The sequence below is a fragment of the Tenrec ecaudatus genome, chromosome 1 (assembly GCF_050624435.1).
Source record: "Tenrec ecaudatus isolate mTenEca1 chromosome 1, mTenEca1.hap1, whole genome shotgun sequence".
In the NCBI taxonomy this organism is placed as follows: domain Eukaryota; kingdom Metazoa; phylum Chordata; class Mammalia; order Afrosoricida; family Tenrecidae; genus Tenrec; species Tenrec ecaudatus.
The window spans coordinates 42801406-42822543 of NC_134530.1; the positions used below are offsets into that span (position 1 = coordinate 42801406).

Genomic DNA, 21138 nt, shown 5'->3' on the forward strand with positions numbered 1-21138 from the left:
CAACAGTCTTTCCTACCCAAAGCCCAAACACTAAGCCTCACCCGGCCACTCCACCTGCACCCCAAGATAACTGTCAAGGTGGCCTGCCATTAGTCACCAACCTTGAGCCGGTTGTAAATGTTTTAATACATTACGTCAGTGATGCAGGCACTGCGATTAAGATTCTCCTTCCCGTTTACACTCCCAGAACAGGGAGGCTGCTCAAGGCCTCCTAGCTCTCATGTGAGCCCAAATTAGCAAGGCTGGTTTGGTTTAAAGCACACTTTGGGTTCCTGTAACACCTCGTTATGCCTTCCCCCATCTGTGTCCACACCAGCCTCCGATGCTGGGGACTGGTGCTCCCAAGAGCTGGGCCCGCCCCATCCTGACAGGTCCTTGGAGTGGGACACTCACCTAAAACTGTCAGGGACAAAGTTTCTCAGGGCCACATCCACTCCAAGAAACCCAACCACTCTCCACATGTAAGACAGAAAGAAAAAGAAAAACCCACACTCAATCACAGCAACTCTACAGGACTTCTTGGGAGGGCTTCTGAGACCACAGATCTTTCTGGGACAGACAGCCAGCCCCTCTTTCTCCTGCAGCAGGGCAGCCCAGTGCACACCCATTGGGCCACCAGGGATCCTCAGACAGGAACTAAGTGATGGACTCAACTCGTATCAGCCCTTGAAACAGACTAATTTACTAGAAAAGTATATATAAGGTGCTCATTTGGGGGGAAATTCTAGAAAACTTCATGTAAAGAATCATCTCTATTATGTTACCATATGAGATAGTTAAGGTTTATTGTGCCAAGCTAGCCGATAAACACATGTGGGGTTAATTGAAGGGCGGAGAGCCAAATGACTCAGTGAGCCTCGCCTTTCTACTCCTCGGGTCTCTTGCTTTCTGGTGGGACCAGGGTGCAGCTGCCTTAGCCAGTTCCCTGCTTCAGCTGGCAAGACTCACTTCCTGCAAGACATCCCTGAGAAGCCATATGGACCTACCCTGATGCAGCCCTGGTGCTGGAGCAGCCGTGTAGAGACCCCTGCCAGTGCTGAGATACTTACACACACACACACACACACTGATTTGGCTTTCCTCCTGCAGTTGACATCATTGCACATGTTTTGTGAGACTCGGGACTTCCTTGTAGAATGGCATCGTACATATGGGCTAATGTTGGACTTATGGGCTTGGACAGCACTGGATGGGGATGCTTTCTTAATGTACACTTACCCTTTATATAAAACTCGTGTGTGTGTGTGTGTGTGTGTGTATCTGTGGATTTGTTTCCCTAGTAACCAGACTAACACACCATATATACTTATATATAAGCCAAGTTTTTCAGCACATTTTTAATGCAGTTTTTGTGGTAACTTAGGTGTCCTGGCTTATATTCGGGTTGGCTTATATTCAAGTACATACGGTAGGTAGGTCCAGCATGTGCCACAGGCAGGCCTGGAGAACACTTACTTGCACTGACACATGCCTGCATCGGAAAGAGTCCTGGCCCTCAAGACACAAGCGGCAGGATCCATGCCACAATACAGTTAGCAAAACAGGGTAAGACTAAAATCAAAGCAAAACAGTGCTGTACAAAGACCGTCACTGCATTGTTCCATATAAGGAAAACTTAGAAACGCCCCATTAGGAGCCCTGGTGGTGTTGGACTGCTAAACGCAAGGTTGGTGGCTCAAACCCACTCGCTACTTCAAAGGAGCAAGATGAGGCTATCTGCCTGCAAAGACTTACAAACCTCAGGTACCCAACACAGGCTCATTATAAGCTAGATTGGTCTCAATGGCAGTGGCTTTAGGTTATGTGAGCCGTGGTGGCACAGTGGTTAGGAACTAAGTTGCTAACCAAAAGATCGGTAGTTGGATCCCACCAGTTGCTCTGCGGGTGAAAGCCACGGCAGTCTGCTCCAGGAAAGGTTACAGCCCTGGGAACCCTACGGGGTCCTTCGACTCTGTCCGCCAGGGTCAGCATGAGTCAGAATCAACTCCACGGAAAAAGGCTTGTTGTGGGTTTTTGCATGTGTCCACCAGCAGAACAGTTACACCAAGTAACCAGCTGAAAAGGGAAAGTCACTTAAAATGTTTGCCAGCAAGTTATCATAAGAGAAAATTCTTGTTTTAACACTGTTTTTTTTTTAAAAAAAAAAAGGCTATGGGTGAATCTTTTTCTTCCTTTTTGTATTTTTCAAACGTCTCTATAATGAACGTGTTACTTTTATAACACAAAATAAACATCTTAAAATACCATTAGGTTACCAAGGGGCGCCAGTGGAGGGGAGGTCAGCGAGGGTTCCCAAAGGACACCCCCCCCCCTACTGTGTTCTCACGCTCATTAGAGTACGACCTGTGTGCCCGTCCCAGAGGACATGGACCATGCCTCGTCTGAGACCAGAAGAACCCCTCTGATCAGGTTCTCGGTGGAACACGGGTTCCCAAACTTATCTGGCTGACTTCCCTTTGGGGGGTGGGGGGGTGGGGGTGGAGGTAATCCAGTGCTCCTGTGGCAATTGAACACTTTGGATGATAGCCCATAATGCAGGATCACTCTCAGTGTCAAGGAGTCAATGCTGATCATAGCAATCCCGGTGGAGCAAGCCCAGTCTTTCTCCAGAGGGCTGCTGGTGGTTTCAAACTGCCAACCATGCACTCACAGCCCACTTGGAACCACTGCACCACCAGGGCAGCGCCCTGGATCACTGCAGCATCTTCCTGGGTGTTTGTGTGGAGGCGGGTGGGAGTGGGAGTGGGAGTGGGTTTAACCAATCTCGGAAACAATGCAATAGAAGAACCTGGACAAAATCCAAGATAAATATGAACCAAAATTCAAAAGCCTTAAGCAAAACACCAGATTTACTGGTCTGACAGAGACTGTGGAACCACCAAGCCCAAGCCCTTAGACAACCTTCCAAAGTGAGACTGAATCTATGTGAGCAGCAACACTGCAGAGGAACGTACTCCTCAGAGCAGTCCACCACACAAGACCAAAAGGAAACAGGGAGCCCATGAAGGAAGTGGGAAGAGCGCTGTCACCTTGTAGAGATGACAACGAATGTCACACAACACAGGTATATGAATCCTTGAATGGAAAACAAATGTGCTGTGAACTCTTACCCAAAACACAATCAAGTGTTCACAGACAGCGAGCGAGCGGGCCAGTTACAGTACAGGAAGGCAGAGAAGCAAGGGAATGCTGAGACGCCAAACACACAATCAGAGCCGCCCTCCGGACCCCAGGCTTCCTCCAGGCCAGCCCAAACCTGCTTTTCCTTACTCTCGGCTCCTGATGTGCATGTTTCCTTGGACCTCTCTGCCTGCCATCCCCAGGCCCACCTCTTGTGCTCCTGGGAAATGAGTACTCGTGTCTCAACTCCCAACAAATTTCTCTCCCCTGGGTGCCCCTTGACTCTCCCCAGCCAGGTGTGCATAAGCCTTCTTCTTTGTGCACCTGTTGCACGTGCACAAAGCCCTTTCCTTTACATCGATTCTCTTCCCTCCTGCAAGACCCTCTGCCACTCAGACTCCCTGCAGAAGCAGAGAATGCCTTTTGATATCCACCCTAAGCCAGGGACACAACAGAGAGTTAAATGTCTGTAGGCTTGTTCACGTGGATAAATGGGTGGGTAGAAAGATGGGCCGGTGGACAGACAGATGGATGGACGGACAGAGAGGGCTGCAGTGGTGATGGGTGAAGCCAGGCCAGGTGCAGATGCAGCAGGCGCTCAGGAACAGGCATGAGTCAGCCTCACTGGCCGCCAGAGGATTTGAAAGGATCCAAAGATGAGCATCTTGGAGTCAGCAATTATACTTGGGGTTTCAAAATTCATGGAAAAATGCCATGAAAACTGCCATGAGCATATAACGCATTTTCCCATAAGCCTTTTGAAGCCTGCTCAGATATGCTCATTTCCCTGAGGTTTAATGTATACTTTCTATTCATGGCAACTTGTAACAGTTTTCCACTTATGTTAATAACGTTTCCTTTCTAACGGACTGGCCCTAGAGCAGGCAGTTTATGCAGGAATGAAGGTGCCTTCCCAGTCTGGCCAGTACAGAGCCAGGACCTGGAGCTGCCAGGCAGGAGGCTGAAGTCAGATCGAGCATGGAGCAGGGAGCGGCTACTGAGATAGCACTTGTCAGAGCAGAGAGACAAGAAAGAGTAAGTGCGGAGAAAAGACTTCTTCCATTTAAGCCTATAGTGCCACTCCTGGGAGTTTAAGGAACTGGCTCAATAGGAGAGAAAAATAGAGATGACAGATAGCTGTAGACAGACAGACAGGAGCTTCAAGAAGTTCACTGAAAAAAGAGAATTAAAAGATAATGGAGTTTTTCCACAAAATGTTTGAAGCCCCTTGTCTGCGTGTTTTTACATAGACAGATGCTTACATGTAAAAAAGATACATCCACGGCAACTAACAGAAAACTGCTCCCAGCAGTCCCGTGTCACATGAACCATTTACAGAGCTGTAAGGGAAGGGCGGAAGGAACTCGGCGGGTTACTTCATTTTCCCAGGCTCATGAGTTTTCTGCCTTTGCCAGGGTGCAGCCTTACCACTTTTCATTGGCAAGTACTAGGGCATCCTTCTCGGACAGCTTGCCACCTTACTCAGGTTCCGGCACTGCAGCTTTTAGTGGGTTGTGCTTATTCAACATTGTATCACACACGTTTCCTGCTAGCAGCACTAGAGGCAACATTTTAATGAAGGCATTGCATTGTAATGACATCCCACCATGCTTACTGAATATCTGAGGAGCCCTGCTGCGGGCAGTGGTTAAGCACTCAGCTGCCATCCTTAAGGTCGGCAGTTCCAACCCATTCACTGCTCTGCAGCAGGCAAATGTGGCCGTCGGCTCTGTAGAGTTTAGAGTTGGGAACACTTCTGAGCAGTTCTACTGTAGCTTGCAAGGTTGCTATGAGTCAGAATCAACCAACAATGGGTTTGTTTTGGGGTTTGGATGCTTGAATTTCTACTTTACTTACACACACACACACACACACACACACTTTTCCTCTTTTTATGGGGGCGGGGGTGGCACTTCCAATTCAAGCCTTCAATGTACACTGCACTAAAACAGAAGCTTTGGATCCAAAGAAGCCTGAGTTTCCATCCTGACTCAATCCCTCGATTTTGTCTTTCACTCAGGGACTCACTTCTTTCTACCCACCATAAAGACCTCTCAAAATGCAACACCGGATGCTGATGGAAATCTGGCAATGGATTTTGGTGATTACACAATTCGTGTCATTGACGCCAGTAAATTACACACGTGAAAAAACGTTAAAACAGACAAGTGTACATGGTTGACAATTTAAAAAGGTCATGGTGGAAAGAGAGGCACATTTCAAAGATCAATTTTCAAATGGCAGCAGAAATGACACTGCTTGCTCAGAAGTATAGAACCTGAGTGTTTGCACAGGGCTCTGGTGATTAACTGCGACCTGGACAAGCTGTAAGCCCCCTGGGAGCTGAGCTGTAACGTCCACGTTACAGAACAGCTTTTAAATACAAGGGCTTTTAGAGTCCAATGGCTGGGTCCAAGTCTTGCCTCTTTGCTGATTAGTAGTGCTTCATGTAAACTCACTGAGCCTCCATTTCTTCCAATATAAAATGCATAAATCCGGCGCACAGGACGCTTCCGAAAGCAAAACAAGACAATGCATGGAGCGTGCTAAGTGAGGCACAGTGCCGTCATACTAGATGCGCCTGCCTTCCTCATCTCAGTGACTACGAGGGCTGCTGAATGCCTCAGCTGACCCGAAATCTGGTTGTATTTGTACCAGTACACAGTCCATCCCCCTGAAACCTGGAAATCACATTTTTAACACTTTCCCCTTTTCCCTGAGAGATTTTGTCATGTTAGAGACCTCAGCTCATTAAAGAATTTGACCAGTTAATCCAATGCTTCGTGAGGGTGCTAGACTAAGAGTAGAGCCTGACAAAGCACTTTGGCATGATTGCTACCAAGGCTCAGGACTGGACAGACTTCTCCACTGAGACATCCATGTTCTGCCCACTACGGTCACATTACAGGAGGGCAGGGAGAGGGGGCACAGCAACCAGTTCTGTTACTTAAGGAAAGGCTTCCTCAACAATCATTAGTATCCAACAGACACTGAGGGGTCGACATCAAGTGGGCTCCTAGGCAAACTCCCAGAATGTTCTTGGGTGCTTTCCACCTAGGATCCAGAAAGCTCAGAAACCAGGGACCAGACAATGAGGTCTGTGTATGCAAAAGGACAGGGGGATTTTAGTTAGCAGTGGAAGAGAAGCCTGGGGGAAGAAGGGTGAAATCAAGGTGATTAAGGAAATGTGAAGTCCCACCTTTTCTCAGGACTATCACTCATTTCAAAGGAAGCCCAGGGGTCGGAGAGAGGGCCATAGACAGGCCTGGTGGTCTGGTGGCTGGTGTTACCATCCACAGCCTAGCCCTCTAAGCTGAGTCCAGCGGCCTCTATCAGCAACGTGGTGCGGGTTTGCTCCTTGAAGAGGTGTTCTACTCAGTTACCTGCTGGTTATCTCTGGAGGCAGCAAACTGTGGGCCTTTCAGATGATTTCTACTCCAAAGCTGTAAGTGACAGAAATGGAGGTGGCGTACGTTGGTCCCAAGTTCAAATGCCAGCTTGGTTGGTGTCAGCTATATCCCCATTCTCCATTTCAGCATGACGGCTACTTGGGGGAAAGGCTGTAGGGGACCTGGGCCTACGAGGGGATCCCGACCCTCAATGTGCAGTCTGTCCCACTCAAAGGGATCATATGTGGATCAGAGCAAAATGAAACCTGGGCTAAAATGGACAACGTGAGAATGAGGTCACCCTGGTAGTGCTGTGGGGAAAGCATTACTTTCTTACTACAAGGTTGGTGGTTCAATGCCACTAGCTACTCTGCAGGAGAAAGGCGTGGCAGTCTGTCCCATAAAGATTTAGGCTTAGAAACCCTAGGGAGCAGCTCTCCTCTGTCCTAAAGGGTCGCTGTGAGTTGGAATCAGCTCGACAGGGTGTTTCAGGTGGGAAATTGGGTTCCTTTTTAAACGATGTACTGTGTGCCTGTCAGCTCGTTCCTCCTGTGGGGTGGGTAAGGGCTCTCGGCCAACTCGAACAGGGACGTGGTCAGCTCACAAAGACTACTAGGATGGCAGGTGCTTTTTAAAAACACCGAAGAACCTGAGAGTCGGCAACATAAAGCACTTTGCACTCCAACGTACGTTATAACTTGGTTTGGATATAAAAAAAATCAAATAACCCCGCTTCTTTTTTAAAGTTTTCATTAGTATTGCCTTTTATTATCAGTATTTTTATAAATTCGATCTTTATTTACTCACCTTTTAGGTTTGGAAACATTACATATAAACATAGACAAGATGCTAAATTATACACTGCACCACTGTATCCAGCACATGTTGCTACATACACAGGCCCAGTCCATGGCCATCTCAGAACCAAGACCAAACCAAAACCCTCACTGCCGCCTAGCTGATTTCCGACTCAGAACAACCCCATACGACAGACAGCGTAGAACTGCTCCTGTGAGTGTCCAAGACGGTCTCCCTTCCTGGGAGCAACAAGCTTCCTCTTTCTCCCGCAGTGTTTCAAACTGCTGCCCTGAGGGCTAACAGCCCAACACATCCACCAGGACACCAGGGCTCCTTCCTTCCGACTCACAGAGACCCTGTATACGATTTCTGAGTCAGTCTTTAAGATAGCAGGTAGCCTTATCTTTTTCCTGAGGAATGGCCTATAGATTTGAACAGCCAAACTTGGGATTGACATCCCAGTGCCTAACCCAGAGGGCTCCATATTATACCAAACAAAACAGCCATTAAGACAGAAAACAGCATCTCGGAACCAATTTCCAGTGGGTCTGTGAGGCCCTGAAGCCAGCAAGGTCTTCTGTTCCTTACTAGTTCTGTGACCTTGTACATGGTACTTTTTAACCTCACGGAGTCTCCACCTCCAAGTCTATAAAATGGGGAAATGCAGAGATGATTACAGAGGACAGGTCTATGAGTGTCCAGAGCACAGAGACTGGCCCAATCAAGTCTCCTCATGGGACACGTCTTATAGGCACATGTGCAGGGACTGGCTTAAAAGAGGGGCAATGGGCCAGCACCTTAGTAGCGCAGAGTCAGGGTCTCTCCTTAATATGAACATCGATACCTGCATTTTCAGATTCACCAAAAACAAAACCAACTCATAGCCACTGAGTTGAGGCTGGCGCTATCAACCATGTAGCACAGGAAAGAACTGCCCCCGTGGGCTTCCAAGACTGTGACTCTTGACAGGAGGAGAGAGCCCTATCTTTCTCCTGAGCAGCAGCGGTGGTTTCAAGCTGCTGACCCTGCAGATCACAGCCCGATGTGTAACCACTACGTTACAGCGTCCCTTAAATCCAGGGGGGTTCCTGGAACCTGATCCCATCTTCCCCACTATGGCAGGCTGCTAATTTATACAATGAATACTGAAATTCCATAGACAACAAACTTGATTTACATGCCCACGTGTAAGGCCCTCGGCTATTTAATCATGTCACTGCCCCAGGAGGAGATTACATCCATTTTACTGACCAGAACATTGAAGCTTGACAGATGAAGCAACCCATTCAAGCTCCAGAGTTCAGAAGCAGCCAAGGGGGGATTCCAGTCCCAAATTCTGTCTGCCCCCTCTCCCCATGATGCCACATCAGCCTGCCTTCCACAATCCCCCTCCCATTTTTCTGCATCTTGCTTCCTCCGTATACCCCTAGCTCTTAACACATGACTTGTATGAATATCATGCTCATCAAGTAAAGAACTATGCACCCCTTAAAAAAAAAAAGTATGCACCCAAGCTGAGTCTTCATGGCACGCCCAGAGGCAGAGCTGACACTACACGGGCCCTGCCACCTGCCAACCCAACCAAACTCACTGCCAGTCCATTTCAACTGGCGCTACCCTACAGGACAGTGCGAAAGTGTCCCTTTGGGTTCTGATCCTGCCACTCTTCACAGAAGTAGAGCAGCTGGAAGCTTTGAACTGCTGACCTTGGGTTAGCAGCCCAATGCATATGCCACTAGGACTCCCTCCTGCCACCTGCAGTACAGGAGAAAAGGGATCGGAAATGCACAGGGAGTTGGTGGAGGGTGGGGTGGGAAACAGCATCACCAATAAACACCATGCCCGGTGACCCTCAAGGCTCTGGCCACCGAACACAGCAGGCACTCAAGCCCGGGGAGGAAAAAAATGAAGCTGTTTTCCTGATGACTGAATTTATTATCACCTGAAACCAAAGCATCATTTCAAACACCTTGTTCGCAGAGGCAGGTGAAGGCTCTGTGAGAGAGGTGAAGCCTCAATGGGATCAAGCAGCGGAGCCCAGACTCCTCCAAAGACAAAGCAAAGGGAGTTTCCACCGTGGCAGTCGCTTTCCGCTTAATAGCACACTCAGTCCAAGCCCGCTGGAAAGGATACCAGGCTGTATTCCTGTTCATAGTAGCAGTTACCAATACCGTGAGCCTGGCTTGTACCTGCAGTAACTCATTTAATCCTCACAAGACCTTATCAGAGAGGACAAAGAAACTGAGACATGAAGTGAAGAAACCTGCCCAGGTCTGCACGGCATGGACTTGAACCTGGCAGTCCGGGACTAGCGTGGGCACTTCACTATCCCTGGACTCAGACTCAGGGCTTCCCAACCCCAATTCAGGAGCTCTGAAAACAGCGACTAGTATGGCTGTGGGCCAAGAGTTTCATGCCCCCCACATGAACCACAGTAAATTATTAAGGTTATCGTTCTCGCCAGCCCCCACATGCTACCAATGACAGCACCCTGCCCTGCCACTGTCACCGTGTCGATCCCAAGACCCTCTAGGGCAGAGCTGAACCGCTCCCCAAGGTTGCAAGGCAGGAAATCTTTACAGGAGCAGGCAGCCTCCTGCTCCTCCCTTGTGGGTTTGAACTGTCGGCCTATGGTTAGCAGCCCCAATGCCTAATCAATCACACCACCTGGGCTCCTTGCCAGCACCCGAGACACTCTGCCACTGGAGTGCCATGAACTGCCAACTGCCCAGGCAGACCCCGACCAGAATTCGGCTAAGGACACAGCACTAACAAGAGGCAAGATTTGGCAGAGTTCAAGTACCCAGGTGGATCTGGACACTGCTACAAGGTCTCCCACTGTAACTGCCCATCTGGTGTTTAGGCTGTAAGAGGGTGAACCACACAACCTGTTTGTCATCATTTTTGACCTAGTAAAACAGCAACTTCATAAAATTCCACTAACTGGGGGGAGAGGGGCACTTACATCTATTACCACGAGTCATTCATTCAACTCCCTGGGTGGAGCTGCTGGCTGAAAGGTTGGAGGGTGGAGGCCACCCAGAGGTACCTGAGAAGAGAGAGGTTTAGTGATCTACCTCCCCTTCTGAAGCAAGGTTCTACTCTGACAAGCGTGAGGCTGCCAAGAGCAGAAGCCGATTCAATAGCAGCTGTTGGAGTCACTCATCGTCCAACGTTGAGAGGGCAATGGCCGGCATGTCATGCCAGGGGCGCTGTGGCAGTCACCCAGCTTCTCACCTAAGGAACAAGGGAGACCATCTGAACCTGCACAAGGTCACAAGACTCTTAAAATGGGCTGGTATCTGTCACCTGGCCCCCTTGAGCCCTAGGACTCTATGCAGTAGGTAGCCCCAAAAGCTGGGGTAGAGTTCCCAGGAAAAAAAGCCAAGGGAACCCCACAAGATGGTTAATCAATGATTCTCGACTGGGGGTGGTCCAGTAGTATGTGAACTGCAAGCACTCAGTGCAGTCCTGCACAAAGAATACTCCCCCGCCCAGAGTGCCAAGCTGGCCCCCGACGGGGTCTAAGCTGTGTCTCACATGCTCCAGTTCAGCAGGGGCGCTTCGGAAAACACACACAGTTTCAGTGACCCCTGCTTTCAGGTCTACAGCCTGAGCCAAAAAGGCCTTATAATTTCTTAACTAAAAACCTAGACTTCAGATGTCTTCTCAGTTGGTCCTACAGGTGACTGACCATCCCTCCACCTCAGTTTCCCCATCTGTAAGTCACGGTCCGGTGGTCTGTGCTCAGAAAGCAGGAGGTAGAGTTTAACATGCATGACTTTCCAACTCAGGTGAACACTGAGTCTGCCATGGGCTGGGGTCCTTCCGCGAGCACTGCCTGCCTGCGCTTTCAGTTTCCGTATGTGCAGAATGAGGAAGCTGACCCTGCAGCGCCAAGGCCGGAAGGACTGAAGGAAGCAGGAACTGCAGGGCCCCTGCAGAGCCCTGGGGCACAAAGCAAGTGCTACTGCCTGACTACTAGAACCCAGGAACGGGTATTGGTCACCTGTGGCATGAAGCCAGCTGTTTCAGGCAACCTTCAATTCTTATGCCAAGAGTGCCTCTCAAGACCCAGTCTCAGGATAACCAGGGCCCGCACCACCGATGCCTCAGGTCGGAGCCGTCTGCTGGAACAGACGGGGACAGCTCAGGGCATCAGCAGACCCAAGCACCTGCACTGTCCCGCCTGGCCATGGCTCAGCCTGGACCTGAGTTTCACAGACCAGGGCCACAAGCACCAGGCACGCTACTAGGATAATGCTGCTCAACAGACACACTAAAGACTGACAGAAAGAAAGCCAAAGATGGGACGGGGAGAAGTTCAAGAGTAGCTCACTCTGGGCCAGCCGCTGTCACGTCAAGCCCGCCTCTGCCGTCACAAGGAACTGGGGAGAACTGCTCTGTATAAAACAGGGAAATCTTTGTAGAAGCAGACCGTCTCACCTTCCTCCTCCCGTGGAGAGCGTGGTGGGTTCAAACCACTCTGCTTGTAATTGGATACTTGAACCCCTGCGCCACCAGGGCTTCTTTCAGGGACCGCAGAGCACCCTACAATTACACCCTCTACCAGGAGAATCGGTAAATGCTCCCCGTTCCGGTTTCTGAGCACAAAACCAAATGCAGGAAGTCCACACACGTTACACCATGAAAGGGGGCTCTAAAGTTTATGGAAAAGTGGAATTGGAAGATACCGACATTTCCTATAAGCATCTGAAAGCTCCCAGTGCAGCCCACCAGGGCCAAAGCCTCAACAGAGAAGCGTGAGTAGCAACACCAAATGTGAGCATGCGGGACAAACCCTGGTCCTCCGCCCAGGGCCCCACAACAGAGGGAGCACCCCCAGGACAGGCCGTCTGCTCAGTGCTAGCGGCTTGCTACTCACTCACCCGAGCAGAAAGGGTACATGTAAAAGCATCTTTCTACACCCTCAGTAATATTTTAAATGAAAGGGATTTCTACATTTTAAATGTAACGAGTTCCCGGGTCTAAATCTTCCTACAGAAACCTCTGAGCCAGCAGGCCCAGACTGCTAAGATGGCCATGGCTAGGGAGCAGAGGGGGCCTGTGGAGCCAGGCGCTAAAAGAGGAAGCTGCACTAGCAGCGGAAGCCTCCGCGTGGGCTCCAGCACCTCCTGCCTCTTACAATCTACAGAGCTCTGGGCCCAGAAAACCACGGGGAGGACCCTCAGACGGCGAGCCATAGACAAGGGAGTGAAAACCACGGGGAGGACCCCTCAGACAGTGAGCCTTAGACAAGGGAGTGAAAACCACGGGGAGGACCCCTCAGACGGTGAGCCTTAGACAAGGGAGTGAAAACCACGGGGAGGACCCCTCAGACGGTGAGCCTTAGACAAGGGAGTGTAGAAGGGCTCAGGACCACCACACAATGGGGGCTTCTACCAACCTTCCGGGCTGCTTGGGAGGTTAAACGAAGCACCATCATCAGCAGCCCAAGTTAATAAGGCAGTCACCACAACAATCACGGTCAAGACTCCCAGTGCATACACAGTGCCAGGCTGGGCTACACTCCTCACACAAACCCACGTCCTTCTCACAACCCTCCCCCCCACCCCAATGCACCAGGTAGAAATCAACCACCAGGGCTGCGACACTACAAGAAATAAGATCAGGACTGTCTACCCCAGTGCAGGTACCTTTTCATAGGCTCCTAAAGAAACGTCAGAGTGGGTGGTCTCAGGAGGAAGCATGAAACCAGGTGAGGTGAGCTGCCCTCCCTCCCTAAGGCCCACGAGCTATAGAGTTGCCCATGCTGGCTCTGCGCTTCTCCCAGGGCCCACTCGAATCTAGGTTTTCTGGTTCCCACTGGTCTCCTCCATGGAAAGACTCAGGATCCACATCCTCACGGCTCTGACAGCTGTGGAAGTATCTGTGGGATGAGTGGTGCTACAGAGACACGCCACCACCAGACAAACAGTGGAGCCGGTCTGCCAGGAACACGGGGCCTGGAGAGGCCTCGGGCTCCTCGTCTGCACCATGATGTGCATCAGAAAACTGACCTCGGAGAATTGTTCTGAATATTAGTCAGTTACCATGGGTGTCTGTCACCAGTACAGCCGCCATGCTCCTGTCTGCCGCCCTTGTGACCACCCGACACTGTCTCAGGTGTTTCTGTGTGCCCAATGCCTAATGCTGGACAAGTAAGTAGATCGTGGTACCACCAGCAGATCCAGAACCAGACGGGGAGTCCCGATCGGAGGTTCAGAGATTATTAGGGCTTTGCAGGCACCACAAGCTAGGATCAAAACTGACCAGAAGTGACTTGAATCCCAAATAAATCATCCAATCAGAATGGACTCTGGGGGCAGAAGTGGTCATTGCTGCTGCGTCTCACTCTGCCTATCTTTTTCCAGTGGTCCTTCCTTTCCATAGCCCGGGCCACAGAAGCACAATGAATGCCTCACTCCTACCCCCTTCACCTCCCTCGTCTGCCCTCCACAGCACAGCCAGATTACTCTTCCGAAAACACCACGACTGGGCGAGCCTCCTCAGATTTCTACCTACTCCATCAAAAATCTAACTGGCTCCGCGCTGTCCCAGATCAAGTGAAAACTCCTTAGCTTAGCAACTCACACCTAACTGGTCACACCCACCTCTCCCTCGGGGCTCCCCAAACTCAGAGCCTCCCGTGACCCAGGCCTTTGTTCTTATTCCTGTCCCTGCCAGGAAAGGTCTCCCCGACTGCTCCCCAGCCACCCAGCCTTCATGTCCAGCCCACTGGCAGTTTAGGGGTGAAGGGGACTGCCATAATGTCAAGACCACCACACACACACACACACACACACACACACACACACACACGGCCCCTGTAAAGTCTCTTACTACGAAAAGTCATCCTTGAGGCCACCCTGACTGTAGGCCAGGCACTGGACTAGAGACAGGGGTTCTTCATTTATGATGCTGGGTGCTACAAGGAGCCTCACTTAGAACCCTCTGGGTTTTAGGGTACATTCTGTCATTCATAATATCCTCCCATACGACAGGCAATGCTGCAGTGTGTGATTTGCTGATGTTCTCAGAAGCTTACTCGTTGATGTTAAAAAATAGGACTCTTAGACACAGGTCATAAAAAGGCACTACTAGTGAAAACAGAACAAAAACTACAAAGGAAGGGTATGGCTCCCATCAGAAGTGGAGGCACATCTGTACCCAAAGTTCCTGTGTCCTCTGGCAGGCACATGCTCTCACATGCTACAGATGCAGCCACTGAGGCCAGGGGAGAGCAGGCTCCTCACGTCTGGTCAGACACTAGGGAGTAGAAAAGGATCAAGCCCAGGTCCACCCAACTCGACAGCAGCCGTTCTCAACCTGTGGGTCGCAAGCCCTGTGGGGGTCAAACGACCCTTTCACAGGGGTTGCTCGATTCATCACAGTAGCAAAATGACTGTCAGGAAATAGCAACGAAAATAATGGTACAGTTGGGGGGGTCACCACCACACGAGGAACTGTATTAAAGGGTCGCGGCATGAGGAAGGTTGAGAACCGCTGGTCTATAAAGCCTTCATTCTCATAGCGCATGCGCCCCCACGGCAGCCCACCCCCACTGGGCTCCACCCACCCACCTGCCAGGTCTCCAGAAGTGCTTGCTGACAGCCCTGGGGAGGGGCCAGTGGTCACCAGGAGCCAGAGAGATGGGGCCCCTGCTCTGAGAAAGCAGGCAGTCAGGCTCTGTCCCAGCCCTGTCACTCTGCTCTCAAGCCTGGAAGAGGGCACCGGCTCTGCTCCTGCAAGGCTTCACCACACACAATGAGGCACCCAGCTCTATGCTGCAGTGCCAGGCTGTGACAACCCACAGGGCCATCTGACAAAGAGCTTGGTCTTCGGAGGGAAACAGTGCCTCGGGGTGCTGAGGGGAAGCTCTTGGTTCCCGGCACAGCGAAGTTCCAGGAAGCCTTCTACAGGCAGAGTGTGGAGCAAAGGGGCTCACAGACCCGCTTCTTCCACTCGGAAGCTATCTGTGAGCCGGGGGTGACAGTGACACTCAAAGCATATGCAATTATGTGCTAGATGCTGTCTGAAGCACTTGAAAAGAAGCAAACCAAATCCACAGCCACTGGGTCAAGGCCGACTCATAGCAACCCGACAGGACAGAGTAGAATTGCTCCTCAGGGTTTTGAAGACCATGAACTTCTCAGGGAGCTGAAAGCCACATCATTTTTTCCCTTTAAGAAAGTAGTGGGTTTGAACTGCTGACCTTGCGGTTAGCAGTCCAACACTTCACCCACTGTGCCACCAGGACTCCTTGTCCAGACACAGATTGTGTGGCCCAGGGCTGGTGGCCTCAAATAAGGCTCCGCCCTTACTCTAAGGCACAAATCCATCGACGTCTAGGTGGACACAACATCGTGTTAATTGGCTCCAACCCAGATAGGCTCACCACTGTGGCCTTTGGGCTCTGTACCATACACCCACCCTCCCTGTGCATGGGCAATGGGACCTTCTTTGAAATAAAATGGGGACCGAGACAAACCCCGCATCACTGCTGAATCTGCCCCCGCCCCAACCGTCAATGGGCTCTGTGGCCCCTCAAGGCTGCTCTCCTAGATGAGAGCACTTCTGGCTTGCAGGAGACAGGTCGTCCCCAGTGCAGTTCATTTCCTGAGATGGCCCAGACCAGAGCAGGTAGATCCCTGCAGCCAGCTCGGGGAGGGGAAAGGCTGGCAACATGTGCTTGAGGTGCCTGTCAGACCTCGTACAAATACACACACACATGCTTGCCATTAAGCCAGGCTTGCCCCTTTCAACTGCAGGTACCTGATGCCTGCCCACCTGCACTCTGATGTAAACTGGGAGGCTGCAGATCCGGGTCTGGTGGGTCTTGCTCTCCCTCTGCACATAAAGTAGAGCGAAACCCAGTGGGGTCATCTCAGTAGTATTTACAGCACTAATGTGATCCTGTACCACCCCCCACCCACCCCCAACAAGCCGCTGTATTTGACAACTGTAAGCACTTCTCAGTCAAGGCAGCAGGATTCTGGGAAGCAGGCCCAGCTGCCCTTCTTGCTGAACTGTCAGTCATTTGTCCCCGACCCCTCCCAGGGAAGCTTCAAGACTTCTGGGGGTATAAATAGGAACTGTTGCCAGAGGCACCCACCCCAAAGCCCACTGTGTCATGTCAATCTGACTCCCAGCGGCCCTCCAGGGCCAAGTGGAATATGGGTTTAGGTCTGTAACCTTTACAGAAGCAGATTGCCACATCTTCCTCCCACGGAGCGGCTGGTGGGCTCACACCACGGACCTTCTACTCGCAGTCGAGCCCTTAACCAGGGCTTTTTCTAAAAAGTGGCCAAAACCAAACCAACTGCCATCCAGTCGATGCTGGCTCATAGGAACCCTATAGGGCAGGGAAACCCTTTTGGGTTTCCAAGCTGTACATCTTTATGGGAGCAGCAAGCCGGTCCTAACAGAGAAACCGATGGAGTCAAACGGCCGACCTTGCCGTTAGCAGCCCAGGCGGAAACACTCCGCGCCACCAGGGCTCCTTTGGGTTTACAGTGCAGTGCAGGGCTGGGTCTGAAGGGAACTGGGAAACTGACGCCGACTAGGAGGCCGGCCAAGGCACGTTTAGTGGCAACTGTATCGTTTCACCTTCATAATCTAAGGGGTAGAGACCAGCGCCTCGGAACAGGGAGGGTGCAAGCAAACTCCATTTGGCGAAGCACTTTTAAGTGGGAGGGAGAAGCCAAGGACAAAGACTGTGGCACTCATCTCAAAGTCAAATGCGGTTTCCATTCTCACACTCTGTCTCTCTCCATGGGTAACGGAGGTTTACCTGTTTGTACTCTTTACTGTCACACCTGATGAAAACACACACTATCAGGGTCTTCAGCCATTCTATGATATTGCCCCGGACCATCTACACTGGTTCATTAACCCCCAGACTCAATGAGACCCTCTAGACCAGCGGTTCTAACCTGTGGGTCGTGACACCTTTGGTCAGTAGCAAAACTACAGTTATGAAGTAGCAACAAAAATAACTGTATGGTTGGGGGGTCACCACCACACCAGGAACTGTATGAAAGGGTGGCTACATTAAGGAGGTGGAGAACCGCTGCTCTAGACAGAGTGGAACTGCCTTATGAGGGTTTCAAGGCTATACATCTTAACAGAAGCAGACCAACACATCTTTCTCCTGCAAAGCAGTTTTGGGGTTCAGGCCACCAATTTTGTGGATAGCAGCAAAGTGCTTTGACCGCTGCACCACCAAGCCTTCGTTTAGGGCATTTATAGGGGGTATACTAAACAAAATCAGCAAGGAAGTATTTATAAGTCTGAGCGGGTACTAAGAGCAAGTGACTGAGAGTAAGTGTGGGATCCAAGTTTTGTGGAGACAGACATATTAGAAAGAAACATTGCAGACCTTTGCTACCGCCAGGTGTCGTTCTACACTCCCGGGACCACTGCAAAACCTCCCTGCATTAGGTGGATGCCGACTCATAGTGACCCTGCAGGGCAGGGTAGAACTGCCCCTCTTAGTTTCCTGTTTATGGGAGTACAAAGGCCCAGCTTTCCCCTCGGAGTAGCAGGTAGTTTTGAACTATTGACCTAGCAACCTAATCCGTAACCACTCCGCCACCAGGGATCCTCAGGCCCTGGAGACGTAGTCCTGGAAAACACAAGACAAAAGCCCCTGCCCTCAAGAACTCACCTTCTCGCCCAAGCAAATTGTGTGTGCATGAGGTCGTCATACCGAGGACTCGAACAGCCCAGTCAATCAACACATCCTGCCTTCCCACCTCTGGGTCCCACACTAGGAAGGGTTTTTATACCAAAGACAAAAACATACAAACCAAACTCACTGCCATTGAGTCATTTCCAATTCATGGTGACCCTATAGGGTTTCCAAGACTGTAAATCTTTACAGGAGTAAAGATTTCTGCAAAAGAACGGCTAGCGGTTTTGAACTGCTGACCAAGGAATTAGCAGCTCAGCAGGGCTCCTTATGGTTTTTATATCTTCTGAGATGTTCAACCTGGCACCGGGGGATGAACAGAGTTTAGCACTTGCCTGATGAGCTTCCTCCTCTGACTGCCAGTGGCTCTTCCACTGACCAGGTGTCGTAACTTGAATAAGTTCCGTCACCCCAAGCCTCGAATGCTTCACCAGTAAAAAAGGACCGGCAACCAGACACAAAGGGCTTTGTGAGGATTGCATGGGCTCGTAGAGGTGGAGCCTGGCACCAGGTAAGCCCCACGGGTTGCTCGCCCTTTCCCTCACTTAGTCCCTAGTCTTTTCAGGCTGTTCAAATTGAAAGCCCAAGTGCAGAACTCTTGAGAGCCAAGTCTAGAACTTGTGCCATTACACTCCTCCAGGGTCATTGCAGACACTGTCCCATCAAATTCCAGGAGGCTTAGCCAAAGCCCCTCCCAGCCTGATGGCTGCCTCGCGTAGCCCCACCCCCCACTCCCCCTCCCTTTCCAGGTTTTGCCTTGTGAGCACATTTAGACAACTTCAGTCCACTTGCTTCCCCGCCTAGGCCCAGCTCTGGATTAATGCTATCGGACAACAGCATTAAAAATAACATTGGCCTCCATTTTCAATCCGCATACAGGAAGGCGGCAAGAAAATACTTAGCCAGGTTGATCTAGTCACTCTAATTCAGCAGCAAAGTCCTGATTAAACAAGGAACCTGGATCCTCCAAACTCTCTGGGGCCCAAAGTCCACATATTAAGTATCCACCCTACACTGGGCGGAGGAACCTGACAGCCCAGGCCCTGGTGACTGTGACATCGTGACGATGGTGGCACCTGGTACAGTACTCAGGGGTCAGCACCACCACCCTTTCCCCACCAGAGTTCCTGCTGAACCAGACCTTGCAGCATCCTCAGTAATGTTATCAATTTGAGTCACAGAATGTGACAATACTTGTGCATTGCTTTAATGTACTACTTCTTAGATTATATAAATAGTAACAGGAAAACTGTTAAAAGTCTTTGAAATTAATGTTGAATTGCACCATGAATAGTTACAACATTATTAATCATTGAACAGAAGTTTTCAGTTAATCCCAATTCCTTTAATTACTACTTCACTCTCAAAAAAGTTGTTGGGGATACTAATTACCACAATTGTGTACCTAAAACATGGAAAATTTTAACAGTATCTTCAGACAAAACTAGGTGATTCAAAGTGTCACTATAATTGGGCAACACGGATGGCTCTGACCTGAGCCAGGAGAAACTTGGGAAAGTAAAGAGCAGAGTTTGCGGTCTGTAGGGATATTGATACAGGTAAACAGGGCTTAGAAAAAGTAACATTTCTGCTGAAATACTGCACAAACATTGTATAGAGACAATCATTTTGGCATCACCTCCTGCCAGTGTCACCTGCGAACACCACACCCCGCCCCAACACCACTCCTTCCCCAAAGTCTCATGCGGGTGAGTGAGCTCAGCTCCTCCCTTAGGCTCATCTCCACAGCTGCACAGGTTGCCTGGCAGTGGGAAGCCACTCTGGATACCTTCTTCCCTGAAGAGGCTGCTCAGCAGAGGGGGCAGGTGCCCATGTGAAGACCCCTAGAAACCTGTGTGCACCGAAGGTCGGTCAGAAAGCAGCATCTGCGTTCACTACCAAAACAAACACCCAAGTGACTTCTACAGGCCGGCTGGCTCACCTGCTCCGGTGCACCCCCATAATCAGCAGTTCCAACCCTCACAAGCTGACAGTTCAAGGGGAAAGGGAGGGTTCGCCTGCTTGGGTGCATCGTGTCCAGGCCTTATGTTGGACTCAGACCCTGGTGACCCCTAAAGACTACGGCCTCACAAGGGCAATTGTGGGCTCACCTCATCCCGTCAGCTCCCGCAACCCCACCCTGCACTCCACCCCGCCCTCCCCTCCCACTTAGACCCCACACCAAGGGAACCGCCGCCCCGCAGGCAGGACACGCCTCGCGCCGCACCCGCTGCCCGAAGGCTGGGGAAGGCCACTGCGCTGCCTTCCGGGCAGACAGATGCCTTCCCTTCCGCTCGCTCCAAGGCGGCAGCCCCAGAGGGGCGACCCTCTACCTGGGCAGGCACAGGACCCACCAACCTGGCTCCCAATCCAAAAGGCTGCTAAGAAGTGTGGCTCTAAGAATAGGGTAGGGAGCAGCAGGGCAGAGAGGGAACCGGGTGGCAGGGTGCGGCCCAGGGGGGTGGGAAGGGGGAGAGAGGGGCATCAGTGGGGAGTGGGGCGAACGCAAGGTTCACGGAGCAGGCGCGTCCAGCCTGAAAACCAAGACAGGGAAACAAGGTCCAGGCTGGGGCCCTGGAGGGCAGGGACCCCACAGCTAAAGGTGGTCGTGGGAAGTGGGGGAGAGTGAGCAGAGTTGCAGGCTAGGGCCCTGGAGAAGGGTGCAGGATGCAGTGGGGGGGCAGCGGCCTAGGATGAACCTTAGGGACTGGGGGCCCACCCTGGGCCACGGGAAGAAGAAACGACGGCAGGCCGTAAAGAGAAAGCGCAAAGTGCCTCGCCAGGCCCTGGGCAGGGAAGGAGAACCACGCATGGGACACTGGACGGGGTGCCTGCGCCGGGGGCAGATGCAGGAGGGTCTAGCCTGGGCTCTGGGGGAGACCAGACTAGATCCAGGGGTGGAGAGAGGGGCTCCAGCCGGTACCGAGAGCGGGGGCTAGGAGGACGAGACAGGTCACTGGCACCCACGTCGCCTGGGCCGGCGGCCCCTTCCGAAGCAGGAAGGGCTGGTGTCTACCCGGGGCCCGGGACCCCGCCCCTCCCCCACCCCGGGTTCCCACCCGTCACCGGCCGGGGTCGGCGGGAAACACGAGCTCCGGCGGGGCTCCCGGGACTAGAGGGGGGTGACGTCGGGCCTTT

At 51.5% G+C, this 21138-nt stretch overlaps 1 protein-coding gene across 2 annotated transcripts in view; it reads right to left on the bottom strand.

Moving 5' to 3' along the window:
• Positions 1-21138, bottom strand: part of CAPZB (capping actin protein of muscle Z-line subunit beta) — a 130408-nt gene that overhangs the window by 109114 nt on the left and 156 nt on the right. The gene's annotated exons all lie outside the window — the stretch shown is intronic.